Raw genomic sequence first — 22310 nt, forward strand, 5'->3', positions numbered from 1 at the left:
TAAAATTGAGGCAAGGTAGACAGTATAAAATATATGAAAGAATGTGTCTAAGCCCAGACCGGTACCCACTGAACCCTGAGAGAGAAGCTTGCTACTGCTCCTATCTTCCAGGTCATGGTGAAGTCAGTTGTTTTCCATTTCATACTCTAGAAAGGAAAAATTTACATAGCACCCAAGTATGAACACTAGTTGCTATATCCTATAGTTCGTAATGCACTAAGAAGCAGATCCCACTGTAAAAGCCTTATCAAAGTATCCACATGTTGCATAATACACCATACGGACACGATTATGTGATCTGCTGAATAGCTTGCTTTGAGCCTTGGTCATTGATGATTTCCCTGCTCCCTGAAGGGAAGAAGAGAAATGATGGACAGTAACAAGGAGAGAGAACAGAGACATTAAGTTATATCAAAAAAAAAAAAAAAATAGCAAAAAGACTTGACAGCAACAATTTGTGAGTCAACAGGGAAGCTTGGTATAGTGAAGTGCAGTGAATCAAAATGATCAAATGATTTTATTAGTTTGGTTTTATTAGTCAGATCTATTACCTTTTTTTTTTAATAACCAGAGAAAAACAAAGTAATTATAACCAGTTTGTCAAGGCAGACCCTCATGGGAAGTATGTTCCTGATTCCCTGATTCCACTCCAGTCAGGCTGTGCCCACTACCCTCTGACTAAGAACCCTTAGCTTCCCGATTCATTCACTTCTTGTAAGGAGAATGTTGGATGCAGCAAGCAAACATTTCTCACATAATGACTTCACAACATCAAGAGAAAAATATGGTATGAGGCTATTGTATTTAAAAAGCATTGAAGATGGACACTGCTCGAAGCTGAGGGAAGAAAAAAAACCTTAATTTCTCTTCCAGCCCCAGACTGTAAATATACTGACAGCTCTCACAGCAGAAGTCTTCGTCACACCACTGCCCTCTTTTGTGAGCCCATGAACCTCACCTGTACTAATCACATTCTCGGTGGGAGAGAGAGGATTCAGTTTCACGATAGCTAATTCCTGGGCCTCCCCTAAGCAAAAATGAACAGTCGTTACAAGCCATTCCAAATTATAGATGGCCGCTCTGTGATGTAGACTGTTGTAGACAGGGCTGAGACAATTACCGAATGAAAGAAATATTATTATTTTAAGAAATCTAACATTTTAATACAATGTGAAAAATGATGAGGGAATAATAAATGGGGTACATAAAAAGAGCTAATAATAAAAAAGAGCTTGGTGAGAAATCCCGCTGTCATATTTGCATTTACCCTGAAACTAATGCCATGCACATTTCTGAATGCAAATAATTCACGAGAGGAAGCAAAATGAGGACGTTAATAACCATTTTTCTCTTAATGAGAAGCTGTTCTTTGACTGAAAGGTGCTTTAAGATGGACTAAGTGAGGCTTAACAAAAAAGTTCCCTTTTCTTGGAATGCATAAATGAAGCCAGTTGAGTTTCACTCTGGGATTTAAAGGCAGCAGCATTAACATTATCACCACAAATATTATTTCTACATTTTTAAATAATAAAAATTCACTTTGTCAATTTAAAATTCCTCCTTGCATTGTCTTTTAGCTCAAAGTGATATTTCTTACGGGGTTTCACGTATTAAAGTGTCTTTCAGTATTACTTTTATGCATGCCAGATTTCTACTAATTTTAGTCATAATAACTAATGTTAACTGATTGCTTATTTGCCAGGTCGTATACTATGAGTTGCCAAGAGTCACTCTCACCTTAGAACTAATGAAACCTCCAGAGATGGGGGTGAAATTTATGCAAGGGCAGCAGTAAAGACGCAAAATTTATTCAAATTCAGGAGACAAAACATCAAAGGCCCTGCTCCTTCCACCCTAGCAGCTACCCTCTTTTTGTATTGTGAACAGACCTGTGCAACATCAGCAACAACCTGTGAAGACTGGCAGCCGATGAATGCGTAAAGCCTGGAGACCCTGTTCTCTTCAAATGGCACTTGGAGTCTCTTCTTTCCTCTACTACTTCCTTCTTTCAAGTAAGCTTTTACATAAGGAAGAAAAATGCCTAAAGACAGGAAATGTTTTAGAAAATCAGCCCCAATTATACATCTGTGGCTTTATATGCACCTGTCTCAGGATGCAATGGGCTGACTACCGATGGGCATTTCAATGGCAGATATTTGTATTATTGAAATGCTTCCATTTCAACAGCAAACCATTACAACATCACGTCTTCCTGCCAGCTGCACCGCTACTGAGCCAGTGCGTGAGTGGTTGATAATATGAGTTTTACAGTCAAAGTATGTTGGGAGGCAATTCTCTATGACTCTTTCATGTTTCTGCATGTCTTGCAAGCAGTGGCACTGACTGCTTTTGTTACAAACTGTCTTTTCAAGAATGTTTACATAGCAACAGCTGTGGAGGATGGTGTCTCCCTCCAGAACAAAAAGCCCCCGTACTTACTGCCCACTATAAAAGATCTGTGTCTCTTGAACTCAGGGTTCCTCTCATAAAGCACACCTCACTGTGTGTGCAAGTGACCCCCAGCCCTCTTCCCACTGTTCTATAAGAACTGGGGCTCAGGAAACTGCTAACACTATGACCACTATTATTAATATGAGTAATAATAAAGTCTTCTGTCTCTGACTCAAGAGTCTCAGGTGTTCTGCCAGCATCCATGAAACTATAGCAGGCTAACTTGTTAGCTTTCAAGAAGATGGAAATTTCAGACACTTCAAGTTCTTGGCATGGCCCACACTGGAATCCCGGTTCTGTTGTTATATTCATTATGTGATGTTAAGAAAGTTACTTGAATTATTTAGGCCTCAGTTTACTCAGTTGTAAAGTGGAGCCAGCCTTTAAATGCTATATAAGATCATATATATTATATAACATAATACATGCATTAGCACAATGGCTGCCATAAAGTATATTCTCAGTACATTTACCTACTGTGGCTTTTGTATAATGAAAGAATTATTTGTAATAAAGAACCAAATTCTAGCCCCTGTTCTATACGGCCTCAAAAGCCACTCAACGTATCCGGGACTGAATTTCATCCTCTATAAATGAGACAGGTAGAAAAGGTAATCTCTAAGATTCCTCTTAGCTTTGACATTCTGGAACTTTGTTACAGCTTCTCTTTAGTGTCTTCCTTCTCTTCCCTTAAAGCAGTTTCTCTCATTAGTATCTAATTTTTCCAGTGGCAACAGACCAAGCACAGGGCCTGGTTGGAGTCAGAACCAGGCCCAGCTCTGGTGCACAAGAGGAAAGTCTACACACAGCAGACAGTGGCCCAGATCAAGCCACTGGCTCTCTAAAATTCAGTTTCCTCACTAGTATACTGAGGACACTGGATCAGACAATTCCCAAAGTCTCTTCTAACTTTATAATTCTATGATTATCTAATGTCACTACCACCTCTTTCCAAACAAATTACCTGAATAAATGACTGAATTATTTTAGCTCAACTACAGCAGAGAAATAAAATTAAGTGATGGGAAGTTTTAGATTGTGCATAAACAGAAGTGTGTAAATAGAGAACTCCAAATGTCACCTTTACCTAGAATCTAGTTAGGTCCCAATGCAGAGTCCCGCCAAAGATACATCAAATTTGGGTCATAATGGACAAGGCTATGTGCATCTAAATTTTCCACTGTTGACCTACATGTCCACATTAAGTGGCTTTTCAAATAGCAATGATGCCCTTGCTCAGTTCTACCCAAAGATGACTGTATTGCTCTTCTGCACCCAAGACACATGATCATGAGATAACTGGCAGGGATAGGGGAGCCATGTGAAGTGGTATCAAGGAGCACAAAGGAGACTAGTCAATAATTAAGCCCCAACAATTATCTCATTAGCAACAATTTCCAAACAATCAATGTCAGGAAAATCCAGTGCTTTATAATAATTGCAATGGAAAAACACACCAGGTTTCTTCCCACAGCTATCATTTTATTATTTTATATACCATCATTTTAACATTTAGCAAGAACATACTTTTTAATACCTATGCCTTGACTAAACTGATTTTTTCTCTAGAAGAAGAAATATATCATTGTTATCTTTAATCTTTAATTAATTTATCATTTTTGTCTTTGCACCTACCTCTGTCATCCAATGCACAATTCCTTGAAATTTAGTGGACATGGTTTTAAATCCTGGTTTTACCACTTGCTAACTCTGTGACTTTGGGCAAGTCACTTAACCTCTCAGAGTTTTTTACTTCATCTGTGCCAATAACATAATAATACCTACTTCATAGAGGAGTAGTTAGAATTTAATGAGATAACTTTTCAGATGTTGACTACATAGTCAACTTGTTTGGGAACTTGTTTGGGTCTTGTATCATGTGAAGACACAACAGCAAGACACCATCTTTGAAGCAGAGATGAAGCTATCAGCAGACACCAAATCTGCTGATGCTTTACTCATGAACTTCCCAGCCTCTGGAATTATGAGAAACAACAAATGTCTGTTGTTTATAAATTACCTGAGCTAAGGTGTTTTGTTATAGCTGCCCAAACTAAGATGGAATTTAAATCCAGCTTTCTGATACGTGATTCATTAATCATACTGAAGAAAATCCTCTCAGTAAAAAAGATACCACATTTTTAACAAATATGATTGGAAATGTGTAGTAAATCTTTGGCCCTCTTCCTATATTTTAAAGATTGTTTTCTTTTTTTGAGATAGAGTAAAAATTGGTGGGTTGTAAATCTTTATTTTGTAACAAGTACATTCTGATATGATTATTCAACCACTAGAAAAATATTTTCACTCTTTAGGTTAAATAATAAAACTACCTTTCAAGGTGCAATATGATCCATCATTCTAATATAGCCCCAAAAAAGTGAATTCATAGTTCTCACCATTTAATGGAAGAGAAATCTAAATAAGAAGAAAAGTATTTGACTAAGATCTGAGAAGAAATAAACAGAAGAATATGGACTTGGCTACTCAATGTCTTGGACAAGTCTGCAAAAGAAATAAATCTTAAAAAAGGAGAATAATTCAAATAAAAAAGAAGCTTCTTTCTCACATAAACAACTGAGGCAGATGTTCCTATTTGGCAGGTGACCCTCCATGTAGTAACTCAGGAACTCAGATTCCTTCCAACTGTGGCTCACCCATCCCCTAGTACCTACTCATGGTCTGTAAAAATGGGCATACATTCTTCTGAAAAGCATTGGCCCAGAAATGGTACACATCGCATCTACTACTTTCATATTCCTCTGGTTGGAACTCAAACATAGAGCTATACATCAGTACAAAGGAGGTTGGAAAAGATAGTCTAGCACAGGAAAAATAAGAAATAAGTAACTAATGAAAAGCTAATAGCCTTTCGCACACTTTGTATATCCTATTACACTCAATCCAGGGTTCACAGAGTTCAGAAGTAGAGAATTTCAAAAAAAAAGAGAATTTCCAAGGACACTTCTATATAATCTTTTTTGAAATATGTTCCATATTCTAGAATGTTCCAAGCAATCACTTAGTTTTTGTACAAGAATACAATGTAGGATAACTAGGATCAAATGTATATTCTCTTTCTTCATGCAAATAGTTAAACCTTTTATTTTGTACAATTTCTGCTGCAGTTCTCTATTTTGCCAGACTCACAGTACTTCACAATCAAGGGAATTAAAAATGTTATTTAAAAGTTATTTGACCCATTGTCTTACATTCAGGAAGGTCAAAGCCTACACCATTCCATTTAAATGAAAACAGTTTTTCAAAGATGTGCAAAGGAGATTCCAGCAAGTCCTTGTATGCTCAACAACCCTCACTGCCAGGAAATTCTTTCTTGTTTCTAATTTAAATTTGTTATCTTATACCTTAAGCCCAGTTCCTTTTGGATTTTTCTTAGACACAGAAAACAGATGTTCTTTTATCCTTAGTGTATTACACATTCCCACATTTTTACATCTAACCTTGTCCTTAGCATACTGAATAATCCCAGAACATTTCCCCCACAGGTCCTATACCTAAATCATTTAATTATATTGATGGCCCTCCTTAAAAATCTCTCCAACTTTCCTGTGTTCCTTTTAAGTTGTTATGATCCAGAAGAAGATCTTCACAACTTAGTCCATTTTTATAAGTACCTGTTCTATAAGAGTACGACATAGAGGGAAGATACATGTAACTCCCAAGAAAATTATATTCTATCAACACAAAAAAAAATCTCATATTTTGCCTTTTTTCCTGCCTGTTGCTACTTTCACATTTGTCATCCCCTCAGGCAGAAGTCATGGCTCACAGTCCACATTTCCAGTTATAGAACTAGCACGCCACCTACTCCCTTCTCAACACATCTTTATCTCAGGAGTCAACATGTTTCCCCATAAATGCTGGGAATCTTTCACACGTCCACAACCAAGACACTTAAAATAGTTTACATTCAAATAGCCCCTTTTAGAAGCCCCTATTACTTTTAATGGCCAAAACCAATTACTTTTGAACCAACCTAATAGTTGGCCAGATTCTACCATGTTTGTCCTCATTGATTCTTCACGCCAGTCCTGTGAGGTAAACCTCATGTGTTTATTTAAAAGACAAAGCACCCCAGGACTAGAGGTTACGTAGATTGTCTAATATCACATGAGAAGAGTGACAGCTGTGGGTCACTAACTCAGAGTATCTGATTCCAAACCTCATGCTTTTGCTGAATACCATAAAGGGGAAAAAATTTATTTCTATGTTTTTACATTTTAGAAGCCTAACACAAATAAATAATATAATTTTTGAAAATAAAAGGATGTCATACAAGTTACACCAATATAAAGTATCTAATTACAAAGGTATTTCATATTATTAAGGAAGGGTGATAAAATATAACTTCACTTTCTGAAGAGTAATTTTCATTCAACGATTTCATGAAATATTGGCTGTGACCATGTGTCAATAGAAGTGTGACTGCATTCCAAACAAGGACAAGGTTCTTGGTACAAAGTAAATAATTAAAGTGCATCTGAGAGAAGTATCATTATTCATTGTGCTTGTGTAATTATTTGTGGAGTGTAACAGCTCTCTCTCCAAAACTCAGCCAACACCATTCACTTGTCTTTGAGAAGAAAATGCCACTCGTGGATGTATCTATCACCCTCAATAAAGACAACAAACATTTCTAACTGTATGCATATTTTCTTAAATTTAGGTATTTAAGATTTTTTTGCGTATCTTCAGAAAAACCTGTTAAGAGGAAATTAAAAGACATTTTCTGAGACTTTGAAAACAATATTTGTTAACTTAAACTTCCAGGGCAACCAAATTCATTTTATTCATATATCTGCCTTAACACTTATAGAAAATGAAGTTTATTCACGGGGAACTTTTCAGGTACTGGTCCCCAACTTCTCAATATTTCCCAGTAATACGTTTATTATACATATTAACCTTCTACCACGTGAAAGTAATGTCAATTAAAATAGACTAAATCTCAGTTATCTGTGTTCATGTGTGTTTTTGTTGACTGCTTTAAGGGTCAGGACACACGTGATTATCAAATACTCTCTCATTACCCACTTGGTTTAAAAAAATTCTTTTTGGAAATTTTCTGATACCAAGTAAATATTATGAATACATATTTCTTTTTTATCACTTTATTAAAAGATTTTCAACCATGAAGTTTCCTCTCCAGGTATACAATGGACTTCAAAACTTCAAAAACTGTAATAGATTTTAATTTTCTTAGGTATACTCTGGGCAATGCATGTTTTAATTCTGTTTATGTAATTTATCTTAAAATTCTCGCTTGGAAATTAGTCTATAAATAGGTACTATGTATGCAGTATTCATTTTTAATCTAATTGGATGGCAAACTTATTAGACTACAACAGAAACATTTAATTTTGCAACAGAATTCTACATTCCTATTCTGAATTGTTTAGTTTATGTAGCTTTTGCATTAATTAAAAGTAACTTGGAAGTGAGTCCATAAGAAGATGAATTATAAATTTAGGGGTTTTTAAATTTTCACACAAACCAGCAATTTAACAAATGATACTTTTACCAATATTCTGTTATCACATTATTGCTTTATCTACCACTTTTTATTTAATTAAAATACTGCAATACTGTGATTTTAACAATTGTTTAAAATTTGTATTGGTTATTTGTCTTTCAAGTGTTAATGTTACCTATTTTGATACAAACTATTCATTCCCTATGCTAAAAACATACAGAAGCTCCTATAAGCAAGTTTAAAATTCAAATGCCATGTTTCATATTAACAGTTAAAGAATGAGATAAATGACTACTATTCAAAGTCTCAGTTTGATTTTTCAACCAGAAAAACTATACATTTTAAGTTTCACAAGATACTGGTTTCTAGCCTTAACAACCTTAACTAGACTTTCCTGAGCAGGCTAACATTTGTAACCAAAAACGCTGTCTTTGTGCAAGGAGCTTGGCTTTAATGGGAATTATGTGGGCAGCAGGAATATCTAGTTAGATATTTGATACATTTTTCACACTTAGAGAATTTGCTACATAGAAATCTCCTTTCTCATTCATTTTGGTTTTTCTGTCCTTGGGCATTGCCATTTAATTTTGGGTTATCCACCCCTCAAAAGTTAAAAAAGACAACACGGAAAAATGATGCTGAGACCAAACTCTGCAACAAGGAAGTTACAGATCACAAAAACATTATGCCAAATGCCAATTAGGTTATATTTGCTTATGATATAGCTTCACTGAAGCATAAAGAACAGTTAGGGATATTCATTGGTGTCTGTGAATCTCTATCCGGTAGAAGTATTGGTATTGGAAGACCAAGTCAATCTGTACCACATTCACTAATTAAGCAACATCGCTTCAAGTTCGGCCATTTAATAATTGACTTTTATGGAAGCTGTAATTTCTGAGCCAAAATTATGATGCAAAACAGTTACAGATGCAGTTACAGTTGCTTTTGTATAAATTAATATTTAGCATAACCCACTGCTGAAGGGAAGAAAATGCCTGCAGAAATGCCTGTATAAATTAATGGATTTATTCAAAGAGCTTTTTAATCTTTTCTATCTCAATTAGAAATCAGAGAAAGATGATGATGGAAAGTAGAAAAATAGAGTAAATGGGAAGATAAAGACCAGAGAGGATGGGTGCTTTTCTTTCCAGGAAGAAAAATATCAGTTTATCCACAGAAATGTACAGCATAAATGTGAATAAATGACTCTTTATGATGGATGCAGCAACACCACAGGTGATGTGGCAATTGTCATTAAGTTTATTTTCTTGTACGTGACAAATAACAGAAACCCTTCACCACCTTGAAGACTTATAAGACAAAGTGCCTGTGTCTAATTTAGTAAATAGGTATTTCATAGAGGAGACTTACTATGTGTTAATTAGGAAGTCACTGTGAGAACTGATTGAAATGGGAGAAGATTTATCCACAGCAGGTAAACAGAGTAACAAGAGAAAATGTTAGAAGTGGCCGTTTGGCTAATTAAAAGAAGGTAAGCAGGTGAGTGGAAGACATAAGATGAAATGGGGAAGTATCTTTCAAAGAAGATATTCACGTATTTCACCTATAAGGCATGAATCTTGGCTAGTAAGCAGGCTAAAGCAGGAGTGTGTGTGCGTGTGTGTGTGTGTGTGTGTGTGTATACCCCCTGCCGTGTGTGTGTGTGTGTGTGTGTGTGTGTGTATGTATACCCCCTGCCGTTTTTATTTTGGAATCCTACCCTCCTGATTCTGATAGAGCAATGAATGACTCCACGTGCTAATAAATACTGTTTCAGGCACGTAAAACAATAGTGACTAGCAAAGTCCTGGGATTTCCTAAGGAGAGAGCAGGCTTATCAGAAGGCAGTAAGCAGCCTTTGGATAATGGCACTATCACCTTATGGAATCGCTCAGGTTCCTGGGATTTTGAAGCCCGATTCCTAGATGAAATCTACTGTGGATTCATAGGCTGATGAATTGACAAAGAAGCAGAGAAACTACATATGAAAATGAGAGTTTGGCTACTTGACAAAAAAGAAGAGGGAGAGATAGAAAACGAGTATTAATACTGGTTTCAGAATTTCTTCACTTCTGAAATTTAAATTGCTGCTTTGAATCTTTTCACCCTTTTTGCCTTTCTTCTTCTTTTGATGAAAAGCTGAAAACATAAAGTACAAAGTACAAAGGTTTCCGCAGCCCAGCAGCAGATTCACGGCCTTAGTCAGTCAGTGAAAATTTTCCAGGTTCCCATTCTTCTTTAACACTAGAAGAGGCCAGACTCAGGGCAGTCATTTTTATGGAAGTCTCAGATCTTTGCCACATTATTCACATTGTGTGGGGAAAGAGCACTGGCCAGATAAAAGATTCTCATTAATTTATAATGGTGGTAATGTTTATCATTCAACATGCAAAATGGACACAGATGGGCCCTGTGTTTCTTGATTTCTGCTCTACAAGACAGCAAGTGCAATGCTTTGCACCAGGTTCCTAGTGGGAGAGGTAGAAAGGAGATTTTTCATGCTACTTATGGAAGCTGAAGAATAATGACTCAGGGAGAGTCACTTACAGAGAGTTTAGGGAGCACTGGTGGCTGCTTCATTGTTCTTTTCACAGCAGGCTAGAGGGCAAAAGTTTATCAGAAGGGGAGAAAAAAACCTCAGGGTTAAATGGAACTCAATAGAAATTCAAATATGCTTAAATAAAATTTTCTCTTGGGCTTTAATTCTGGTCTTTGATTTGCATTCTTCTAAAAAAATTAAGTGATGTTTTAAATATGGCAGTCCTTTTATATCCTTCATTTAATCACAAACCTTTGAATTTGGGCATTGTTAATAACATTAACTATTGGGCTTACATTGTTAGCTTAATAGTAAGTGGAAAGGATGGCTTTGTAATTGTCTCACTCAAGCCTTTATTTTAATAAGTCCATTTAAAAATTCAAGAGACAGTCTAATATTAGGGTACTTACTAGACGAACTACTCATCCAAGAAAGAGGCATAGCTGGGGCAAATCATTTAAAATTTAGAAATCAATGAGTTTTACTAACTGAATTTATCCTTGAAAATTATTGAAATGACACCTAAAATGTGTGGTCATTGGGCATACAGTATCCTAGATTTTCTAAACATTTGCAAGCTAGTTTTTAAATAACATTGGAAACTACACCTCACAGAATTACCAGTCACTAACACTTTATTGAACCGCATCCCTCTATCAACTCAGTTTCAAGCTAGGTTGTTCATAATATCAAATTAGCTGTGTTGACTTCTGTTACACCACATTTACAATATATTATTAGTAACGGTTTTTTAATGTCTATCACTTTTTAAATCTTTTTGGCTTTGAGAATTTCTAATTCTTCTTTTTTTAACCTAGTGAACTGGAAACTACAGGTTTCCTCTTGCACATCCGAGGGCCCAGGAAGCTGACCTAAAGTTATGGATCCTTTGTAGTTTACGATGCTCTGTATTCAAATCAGTTTCAGAAGAAATGGTTTGAAGTCAAGAAATACATAATAGCTATGGAAAGAGTGTTTAGATATATTCAGTGGTTTCTGTGCAATACTGTAGAGATACTGGTATCAGAAAATCAAGTCAATCTGAGCAAATTTATATCTAATCAAATTTTCTGTTAGTAAAAGGGAAAAGTGTCTATATTTATGTCTATTTATATTGATTGATCAAGATAGGTAGAGATTGACAGATAAAACTGACAGCACAGTGTATACAATAAAGATTATTAGTTATCTATCAATATCTACTGTCTCTTTTTTTGACAATAGGACTGAGTTAAGCTTTGCACAGTCCTCTCTGCTTTAGCCCAAATACCCTAGATTTAGTATGGCCATATGCCTGCATTCTAAATAACAGGATGAGACCAGAAGCAATACATATGCCAAGGTGAGACCTTCTCTCTAAAAAAGAATGCGTGTGCTCCCAGGCCTTTGTTCTTTCTGGTTGGAAGATAATAACACCTGGAGTAGCCACTGTGGACCCAGAGAAAACAGCTATGTGTTGAGGATGACAATATCTCCTTATCAGCTTTGGATCACTAAACTATGGATTACTGGAAGAGAAACAGACAGTTCTATCATGTTAAACCACTAGTTTGGATTCTCTTTTTTATGGCAATTTATCCTATACCCAATTTAACAAAGTTCCTATTAGGAAGAGAAAAAATTATGGGAGTGTTTATCAAAAATACTCAGTGAATGAGAAATCGTGTACAGCTGGAACTACCAGAAACGCCTAATTTAACCATAGTTTATATGTGCCTATTTACTCCAAATGAAAGTGAAAAAATAGCCCTACATTATTTGATAAATTTCTTTACAGAAGTTTTTAAAAATCTGATTCCAATTACCTATGGTGTTACTTTCAACTACTAAAATTAAGGGAAAACCTTTCATCCTTTAGTTATATATTTATGTCAACAGTTTCTGACATCAGCATAGGAATAAATAGACTAGAAAAAGGTAGGGTTATTAATGCCTTTACCTCTATTATAGTTGCACACATACTAATTTCAAGAGTGAAACATGTAAGGCTTTAATATAAGTTTAGTAGGTTTCCAAGATGTATATGAAAGCTTTTGAAAAAAATTAAAAGAATAAAATAAACTATAAAATATAAAGGATTATTATCATCATCATCATCATCATCATTCTTATTTTCCAGAGATTCTTTTTTCAACTTGTTGCAGCCACTGACCTAAAGCTTCAGAGCTGAGATACAGAGGACAGAAAAGGTATATAATAGAACAAACAAAATAATATTTCTGAAATTAGTTGAATACACTACTAAGAAGTCTGAATTTAGAATTTAGGTTTTAAGTCTGTTACTCTCAAAAAAAAAAAAAACTCATAGCTACACACATATATGAGTCATTTTTAAGGGTATATAAATGAAAACAACTGGAAACACAGAGCTTTGAAATAAGAGCTAATTTGACATTTAGCAATGAATATATTTAATCTAATACTCATTCATTTGTAGGGATATTGTTTTAAAAATTGTATAGCTTATAACTTTAGAGTCACGATTGACGCTAAATTATATAAATATAATTTATAGTTAAATAGAAGACTAAAATATGTATGTAGTCATTCATCTCGATTCTTTCAAATGTTCGAACTGCATAGTGTCTTTTTTATTTGTTTTATTTAGAACAGGTATCTGCAAACTTCCTATGAAGGGACAGATAGTCAATATTTTAGGCTCTGTGGGTCATATAGTCTTCGTTGTAACTGTGCAACTCTGCTGTTTAGGACAAAGTTAGCCATAGATTATATAGAAATGAATGAATATGGTTGTATTCTAATAAAACTATTTATGAACACTGAAATTTGAATGTCCTACAATTTCACATATCATGAATTATTACTCTTCTTTTAATTTTTTTCAAATATTGAAAAACAACATACCCATTTTTTTACCTAATGGGCCAGCTTTTGCCTGCAGGCCGTAGATTGTCAACTCCTGATTTAGAATGATTACAAAATCAAAGCAATATATACAGATACACTTACCTGTACAGGACAAATTTTCAATACATACATTATTTAGATCAATTAAAAATCTTATAAAAGGTTATGGAAATTCATCATTCAACAAATATTAGTGAGATACTAATGTGTACCAAGCACACTATACAAATATATAAAGTCTCTGCCCTCATGGAAATTATAGTCCAGTTTATGAAATAGATGTTAATAAATAACTATGCAAATAAATTGATAGCACCCATCACCTACAACGTACACTATAAATCAAAATTAAATAAAACTGATTTTCAACATTGTTTTATTTAATTTGGTATAAATTGAAAACTTAGCTTTCAATCAAAATATTCTAATGGTATGGTAAAGCTGAGCAAATTAAATTATAAATTTGTAGACTAGTAGATCAAAGGTAGAAATAGACCTAGAATTAGCTGATAGACAAATGTATGTGATTACCCTGTATTTTACAATCTTGATCTCATTTTAAATGATGGAGTTTCATAATTGTTTTATATTGGATTGCAGAAGATCATGCAGATTACTACCATTAAGACACAAGGACACAACCTCTCTAAGTCTTCACATCACATATGGTGGTCACTCCAACACCACACTCTTCTGTGAGATATCTCACACTTACACCACTACCCAGTTTCACCAACAGCTTGACTTTCTGTGGCTACAGATGAACATATTAGGTTGCTGCAAAAGCAATTGCAGTTTTTGTCATTTAAAGTAAGGAATGCTTCCTCTCTTTCTTATCACTGTTACCCATAGGAGTATCTGTAGGCCTTTCTGACTTTCAACAATATTTTTACACTACAGAGCAGAGAAGAAGAAAAACACAGCCAGTAATGCACACAGGTCTTGGCCCCATGCGGGGCATCATGGAGAACCTGTCCCTGGCACATCCAGCCTACACATGTGCCATTTTATTATTCCTTGTAGGTGTGTTTGTGCGGGGGCATCTGGGTGTGTGCAGAAAAGATATATCACAGCTTCATTTTGACTGCAACCTGTCACTTGCGGTCACGTATAAAGTTTTTCACGTGTCACATTATACCAGTACTCAGAAAGTTTTGGATTTTGGAACATTTTAGATTTTGGATTTTTGAATTAGGGATGCGCAACCTTTATATCCTCTGCTTTGAGGACATGTATAACATGACAGAAGAACACAAAAACAAACAGAAGCCACAAATGTTTATTGGCTTAATTGAAACACATAACACAATCTTCAATCACTACTTTTTATTGATATAAGTTAACGCTTGCGCTTAAGGGGGAAAGAACCACACAGTTATATTCTCCATGTGCATTTCTTCTTTTGTAAAGAATTATTTCCATATAAGGAAGGATAAGTTATTAATTCAGACTGTCCACTGTGAAGAAGATGCTAGGTGTACATTTAATTTTCCAAAGCAGCTAATTTATATAGTGTGATTCCAAATATTTTCTGAGGGCAGTGGTGTTAAGAAAAAAATCATGCACTTACATAACTGCTCAATATACACTTTTTTTCAAGTTAAGTTTAAAATTGTTCAAAAGAATGAAAAAAAAAAAATCCTGTTCTAAATGAAGTCAGACATCAAAATAATCCTTACTGGAATCTTATTGAAATAGAAGGAGCAAGGTACACATGATACTAAGTTAAAAAACTCTTGCAATATCTACACTATGGAGAAAATAGGGAACTGACCATCCTCTTAGGCAGTAAAGCAGAATTTATAAATAGAAAGTCAAGAAGAAAACATGTATTTTAGCATTTTTGAAAGTGTTTCAAAGATCGCTAATCTCATATGTAGCCCACAAATAAGAGTGATGATAGTCAAGTAATTTGGGGAAATACTAATACAATATTTCCTTCTAAAAGGGTCAAAATATACATTCATATATTAATCACTCTGAGAATTCCAGCAGTAAGGAAAAAATTAAATTTGTTTAAACAGTTTCCCTAACTATTTGACCTTTGACTAGTCCCAACCATTAAAATCCCCTTTAACTATTGTCATATGGAAATATTTAGGAAAATCTTGTACTAGAGAAGGGGTAGGCAAATTTTTTCTATAAAGACTAGATAGAAAATACTTCAGGTTTTGCAATGTAACAACTACTCAATGCTATCTTTGCAGCATGAAAATAGCCATAATTGAATACACCTGTAAATGAAGGGTTATGGCTGTGAGCCAATAACATTTTATTTACAAAAACACAGCAGACCAGATTTATTCCAGGGGTCCTCATTTGCCGACCCCTGAAGTGGAAGTAAAGAAGCTAAAAATCCACCACCTTTATCCAATAGGGTTTGTCTTCGAGTGTTCTTCAGGGATCAATGACCGGGAGGAGTTTCCTTGAGCTTCACTCTGACATGAGAAGGTATATGCAGGTAGTGATGATCTATTTTTCTCAACCATGCAGAGAAAAGACACCTCAAGTGCTAAGGTATCTGCCACATTCAGCTCAGCACAAGTAGACACCTATGGTTTTGTAGATGATCCAGCACAAGAATACAGATTTTAATCAGCTATACATTTCCAAGCAAGTGCAAAGAATTAAGCTGAATATACACCTCAAAAACAGGATTAAAGTAAATATATTGATTTGATGTGCTAGAAAGTTGAAAAGATACTACTTGTGCTGTTGATTTTATTTTGATGAGTTAGTAATTATGCAAATTGTAAAAGTACATTTTTATAAAGTGATACATTATTCCAAAAAAGTGACAGAATTTATGGGGTAAATTGAATTGTCTATTTACATATGTCTAGTGATATCTGTCCTACCAAAGTTCCCACAAGGCAATATTTTCATCTCATGGTAATAGCCTCAGGTATCTAAAGCACCAAACAGTGCTGTAAAACGTATTTGTCCCCACCACATTCTTCTCCTTGCTCTTATTATATTGGTTAGAAGCTTATATAACTTATCAAATGAGCAAAGATGTTAGCAAGTATTACTGGCTCCAAACATTAATTCTGATCATTTAGCTCATTTCTCCAATTCTCTGGAGGTTCGAAAGACCTTTGGCAATTCCATTAAATGATCTGTTATTTTCTTCAGTAAATGTCATTTCCCTAATCTAGTAATTAATAAAAAAACAAAGACAGGTTTCTCAGGAAATGTTGCTTGCTTGCTTTTTGTGCTATATTTCTACCATTTGCCATTTTATAAAGTTATTATTATTACTGACTAACATTTAATTACATTGTTTGATCTTTGGCTAAACAAGTTTGCAGACTTTCATTACCATACCTACAAAGACCAGCCCAACTGTTTTAATGAATATTGATGTCTTCATATAATGATGAAGCCCTTTATTCTCTGGCTACTGAATTACTATGCAGTGATCACAAGGAAACATGTAATACACACTAACAGGAATCCTTGATTTTTCACAGAAATAAAACTTTTGGTGAAGGATTTAGGTCACTAGTTTGTATTGTATGATCATAATTACACCAAGACAGAACTCAATGGAAGATTTTGAGGACAAAATAAAGGGAATATATTCTAATTATTCAAAATTCAGGCATAAATGTTAATAGCTGAATTCATATGGAATTTATTTTTAAGATCTAATTTCCATAATATTTGGTTTCTCAATGGACTCTCCATTGTCAGCAGAATCACTGACTTAGCACATAAGACCTTTCCTTATATAGCCCTAATGTACTATTCTTCTGCCAACACCTCTCCCTTGCCCCTCTACCCTCACTACCGCTGCCACTCAGTTATTTTATGGTATGGTATGAACATACCAAGCTACTGACTGCTTTTTAACTATTCCATCCTGGCTCATGCTTCTGTAACGTTGTACATACTTTCCCACTTACCTAAAATGACCTCTCCATCTTCTCTACACAGTCAATGCCTACTTTTAAAGACTGTCCAATCTAGAACTAGATGTATCATATGACCCAGCCATCCCATTACTGGGTATATACCCAAAGGATTATAAATCATGCTGCTATAAAGACACATGCACACGTATGTTTATTGCGGCACTATTCACAATAGCAAAGACTTGGAATCAACCCAAATGTCCACCTGTGACAGACTAGATTAAGAAAATGTGGCACATATACACCATGGAATACTATGCAGCCATAAAAAAGGATGAGTTTGTGTCCTTTGTAGGGACATGGATGCAGCTGGAAACCATCATTCTTAGCAAACTATCACAAGAACAGAAAACCAAACACCGCATGTTCTCACTCATAGGTGGGAACTGAACAATGAGATCACTTGGACTCGGGAAGGGGAACATCACACACCGGGGCCTATCATGGGGAGGGAGGAGGGGGGAGGGATTGCATTGGTAGTTATACCTGATGTAAATGACGAGTTGATGGCTGCTGACGAGTTGATGGGTGCAGCACACCAACATGGCACAAGTATACATATGTAACAAACCTGCACGTTATGCACATGTACCCTAGAACTTAAGGTATAATAATAATAAAATAAAATAAAATAAAAATAAAGACTGTCCAAGCACGATTTATTTTATTCACTCGTTTACTTAAAAGCGTATTGACAATCACCAATGAGACAGGTGTCATCTACACACTGGATGGTCCCTACTCTCATGCAGCTTATACCTGGAGAAGATACACTATAAACAAATGCATAAATAAGGAAGACAATTACATATCTTGGAAATGGCCCTGAAGGAAGTCAGTGAGTGATGGGAGAGAGAATGAAGCATAAGGAAACATAACTTTAGACAAGGTGGTCAGGGAAGGCCTCTCTGCAGAGGTAACATTACAACAGAAGCTTGACGATGATAAGGGACAGGTAAGTGACTAAAAGGCCTTTGGCATGATCAGAAATTAAAAGGAGACCAAGGTAACTGGAGCCAAAACCTTGACTAAGGTGGAGGGAGATGAGCTTTACTCCCAAACATCTTGCTGCCATCCCCTCAAAGTCAGTCCATCAAACCCCCTTTCTTAACAGCATATGATATAATGCTATAAATGTCTACCTCCAGCTCAGCTCTGAGATCTTTGAGGTTAACTACCATATATCACACACCTTGTATCCCCAGAACCTACACATGGCCAAGTACATAGTTCGTGTTCAACAAAAATTTGATCAAACTTAATGTCTGTGCCAATATTCTAGATCCTAAACGCTTCTAAAGTCTCTAAAGATTCATGCTATCATTTATCCACATCTTTATCCTCTGTATTAACTCAATGCATAAATATCTCAAGTCTTTCCAATCTTAAAAAAAAAATCTCCCCTCCACCCTACCTTTGCTTTCCCTCTAATGAGGGCCTTTCTAGTTTCCTTACAAAAATTTTTAAGAGAGGTATTCACTCATTTCTTCTACTTCCTACTTCCTCTGTCCTTCCTTAGCTCACTGCAACGTAGCCTTATATTTTGTTTTTTGAATACTTCAGCATTGACAGAGCTGGTTGTAATGTGTCTGAATTCAGGAGTCAGACTTTGTAGGTCTGAATATTCATTTTATAACATGAAGCAAGTCACTTAACTTTCCTGCGTGTCCACAGCCTCATCTGGAACACAAGCATAACAACAGCATCCAATCCATGGAGTTGTCATGAAGATCAGAGAGGCTACCATAGGTAAAGTGTCTGGCAAACTTTGCACAATTGCTATTTTGCCCTGCATGTGTATATAGTTCCCTTATCGTGCTTGACTCTTCTGCAGCTCTTCCTTTGTCCTGAGATTACTTTCTCACATAGTTTCCCTATTGCTACTGGCTCTCCATTTCCCTTCTCCCTTTCTGGCCATCATATGTCAATGCTATGAATCCTTTTCCTCTATTCTCTTCTAAATGTCAGTGTTTACCAAGGCTCTCCCCTTTTCACTCTACACACTTCATCCAAATCCATCAGTTTCAATCACCATCTAAACAATAATTAATTCCATATCTTTGCCCCTAACTCAGATCCTTTTTTTAAGTTTTAGACCTCTTTGCAACAGATTTCAGATTGTCCCTACCTAGCTTTTCAGCAGGACCCTCAAATTCAACACTTCTACCTTTGAAATCAGCTTTTCTCCTCCCCTGCACCTCCACTGGGAGGGAATGGCAGACATCTATACTAGGCACTAGGTCCCTCATTCAGACAAATTAGATGACACAAAGTCTCTGCTCTTTCTCCTCTTCTCTTCCTCTTCATGGGTCTTCATTCCACTTTCCACATCTTCCCAGAACATCTTCTCCCCACTCCATTTCTAGTGCAGCACCTTAGACCAGCCTCCCATCCTCTGTCATCTGCAGAAACCCTCCTACCAGATCTCTGTGCCTTCAGTGTAACAAATGTCCAATCCATTTGTACACAGCAGTCAACAAGATCTTTTTAAAACGCAAATCTGATCATGCCATTGCCCTGCTTAAAACCCTGCAATGACTCCCCAAAGCTTTCAGGATACAGTTCAAACTCGTCAGTGTAGTTCAAGGCCCTCTGCCTGAGCCAGATCAGTGCCCTTAACAGCTCCCTTTCCGCCCATTCAGGAGGCTGCAAGTGCCCTATAAAAATCTGCTGCCACGATGTTCCGGCTGCTCAGGAATTTCCTCCAAGCTCCATATCACACCCTGTGGGTCGGTCGCAGCTTTGAGCCTCTGTTCTCATCACAGGTCCCTGATTTCTTCTTAGTCACTGCCTGTGATCTGAATGCTACCTGACTGCCTTCTCAGACATCTGATCTGCTAGCTTTTCTCTTTTCTCTCTCTCTCTTTTTTTTTTTTTTTTTACTGTATTAATTGAATTTTTAATTGCAACAGGGCACAGAGAGCTGCAAAGAGAAGCGAGAATATCCAAACATCAGCAACTGCTACATGCTCACTCTTTTCTTTTTTTTAATTATTATTATACTTTAAGATCTAGGGTACATGTGCATAACGTGGAGGTTTGGTTCATATGTATACATATGCCATGTTGTTGTGCTGCACCAATTAACTCGTCATTTGCATTAGGTGTATCTCCTAATGCTATCCCTCCCCGCTCTCCTCACCCCATGACAGGCCCTGGTGTGTGATTTCATTTATTGCTTGTCTCCAAAGTATGGTCTCCCTAACCACGCTCTGTGCTCTGAACACTGTGCTCCATGAGCAAGGGACATTCCCATCCCTATTCCTAACCCAAGATCCCATAGTCCAGTGTCCCCTCCCAGGCAACTCCTTGTTTTCTGTAAATTCGTTGATCCCTGTGCTCCATCCACAGGGAACACTTGCTGTTAATACCTTTGTCCCTGCACTCAAGCCATTCTCTTTGTCTAGATAAATTGTGCCTTCCCTCACTACTCACCCCATACCAGGGTGCCAAACATACACACCCACACCTACTCAGCCAGCACTTCAAGACTCAACTCTTGGAAGTCCTTGGTGACACTCACCCTGGTCTTAATTAAAAACCTCCTTTCTGTCCTCTAAATCCCAGTGTATGAATCTAACATAGTATCTATTGTTTAAAAGTTACTTTATTTCCCTTTCTCCCCTATTAGACTGTAAGCCCCTGAGGTCAGTGAAAGATAATCAGTCTTTGTATTCCAGTGCCTAGTACAGTGCTTAATGTATCACAAGTGCTTAACACACAATTTTTCAATAAATGAGTGAGTGAATTAATTTCATAGTCCTGAAATAAGTTGAATGAATGTCATTATAAAACAGTTTTGGATGTAATAGAAATATCATTTGACAATGATTTTTAATCTTAACTCCAAGTGTATGTTAATATTAGTTCTCTTAAACTAGATATACTCCAAAATATCTCTGAGAACCACATGACATACTTCTCCTTTTACACTATAATTTATTGACTCCTTTAAAATGAAATCAATGTCCATCAATTTTCTTCTCTGAAAGGCTTGGATGAAGAGGCAGGGAGTCTCAGCAGAAGTTGTCCACGTGCAGAATATAGTATATTTGATGTGAATAAATTCCCACTAGGGAATAAAATAAGATATCCTCATTTTATTCTCATTCTGCATTTGCAAAACTCTTAGAAAGGAACATTTGCATTGAAACTTTCTGAGCAACTTAGCTCCTGTAATGTTTTTAATTGTGCCATTTATACCTGACACTGTTATTCCTATGACTAAATGCAATATTATTGACCATAGTTACGGGTTATATTATTAAAACTGGTAAAGACAAATGAATGGAATACAGAATGCTAATATTATTTTGACTGATATAGTACTTTGTAGTTCTAAGTCCTAACACATGCACGCACATGCACACACACAGACACACAGAAACACACACACAGTCTTTATATATAGTTTGTAATGTATAATGCTTGTAACAATCAACACTTACTGAATGTTCATTATGTGCTAGAACGTGCTCTAAGAATTTTATGTTTATTTTAATATTTAGACCTGACAACAATCTCAAGTAACAGGTTGTGTTAGGCCGTTATTGCACTGCCATTAAGAAATACCTGACACTGGATAATTGATAAAGAAAAAAGGTTTCATTGGTTCACGGTCTACAGGCTGTACAGGAAACATGGCACCAGCATCTCCTTGGCTTCTAGTGAGGCTTCACAAGGCTACTAGTCATGGCAGAAGGCAAAGGGGGAGCAGGCATCTCACATGGCAGAGCGGGAGGAAGACAGAGAGTGGGGGGCAGGGACCACATATTTCTAAATGACCAGATCTTATGAGACCCTGCTCACCATCATGAGGACAGCACCAAGCCATGAATGAGGGATCTGCCCTCATGACCCAGTGATCTCCCACCAGGCCCCACCTCCAACAATGGGGATTACATTTCAACATGAGATTTGGGAAGGGACAAATGTCCAACTACATCACAGATAATATATTATCCCCTTTTCTCAATTGAGGAAACAGAGACAGAGAAAGGTAAATAGTCTGAGGTTACATAGCTAGTGATTTTTCTTT

This window comes from Colobus angolensis, unplaced genomic scaffold (assembly GCF_000951035.1).
Source record: "Colobus angolensis palliatus isolate OR3802 unplaced genomic scaffold, Cang.pa_1.0 Scaffold41, whole genome shotgun sequence".
Taxonomy (NCBI): domain Eukaryota; kingdom Metazoa; phylum Chordata; class Mammalia; order Primates; family Cercopithecidae; genus Colobus; species Colobus angolensis.